The following is a 1,252-nucleotide window of genomic DNA, read 5'->3' on the forward strand; positions in this document are numbered from 1 at the left end:
AACCCAGTTTTAGTTTATTCTTTTGTGCGGTGTAAGAAGGTGGTCTAGTTTCTTTCTTTTTTTTTTTTTTTTTTTTTGCCTCTATCTGTCCAATTTCCCAGCACCATTTATTAAATACACTATCTTTAGTCCATTGTATGTTTTTTCCTCCTTTGTCAGATATTAATTGATTATAAAGGTGTTGATTTAGAGTGCAGTGGGCAGGGTCCTGGGCTAGTCATGACTTGGAGAGTGTCAACTAAAGCAGTCATTACTTATTTCAAGGGGACCCTCTTGATCTACACTTTGATCTTCTGGATCCACTGGTGTTACCCTTCTTGCCATTGACATTTGGGGCAAGGTGAGCCTGGAGAATTACTTTTCCCTTTTAAATGAGAAGGCAACTTCATATTCATTGGCACTGGCACTGTCATCATTCTTGGAGCACATTCGGCTGTTTTGCTACCTGCCAAGCTCCTGTGTGGATGCTAAAACTGTATGCAATGTTTCTGACTCTTTTTTTAGTTGAACTGCTTGCTGCCATTGTAGGATTTGTTTTCAGACATGAGAAAAAGAACAGCTTTAAGAATAATTATGAGAAAGCTTTAAAGCAGTATAATGTTATGGGAGATTTTAGAAGCAATGCAGTAGACAAGATTCAAAATACATTACGTTGTTGTGGTGCCACCAACTTTAGAGATTGGAAGATTACTAATTATTACTTAGAAAAAGAATCTCTCAAGAGCTGCTGTAAGTTGGAGATTGCTCTCTTCAGAGGGGTGCCAATAAAGTAAACAAGGAAGGTTGTTTTATAAAGGTAATGACCATTATAAAATCAGAAATGGGATTTGTTCCTGGAATTTCCTTTGGAGTTGCTTGCTTCCAGCTGATTGGAATCTTTCTCACCTACTGCCTCTCTTACTCTATAACATATAACTCTATAACAAATAATGAGAGAGTGTAACCAACATTACAGGGGCTTAATACTCTTCAACTTTAAGGACATTTACATTACACCTTATGAACTACTAGATCGCTTGGTTGGAAAACTGCCTCATGTTGCCCATTGACTGAAAAACTACACCAATAGTCTGATTTAATCTAGACATTTGTCCAATATGTTATAAGTCCACTTTTTGTCCCACTCATCATATAAGAGCATTGACACTTCCTTATCACTCTGAAACACTGGAAGGGCTAGTAAATTGTAAATCAAACTATGTGTGTTCATCTTGATTATAGTTTTTCTCAATGTAGGGCTTTTGAAAGGCAC

General features: G+C 37.0%; 1 pseudogene across 1 annotated transcript; it reads left to right on the forward strand.

The window, feature by feature from the left end:
- Positions 1-219: 219 nt before the first annotated feature.
- On the forward strand, positions 220-943 carry LOC308561594 (tetraspanin-6 pseudogene; annotated as a pseudogene). The gene has a single exon. The product of its transcript is annotated as a tetraspanin-6 pseudogene (transcript).
- The last annotated feature ends 309 nt before the right edge of the window (positions 944-1,252 follow it).

This window comes from Miniopterus schreibersii (genome assembly GCF_964146895.1).
Source record: "Miniopterus schreibersii genome assembly, chromosome: 9".
NCBI lineage: Eukaryota > Metazoa > Chordata > Mammalia > Chiroptera > Miniopteridae > Miniopterus > Miniopterus schreibersii.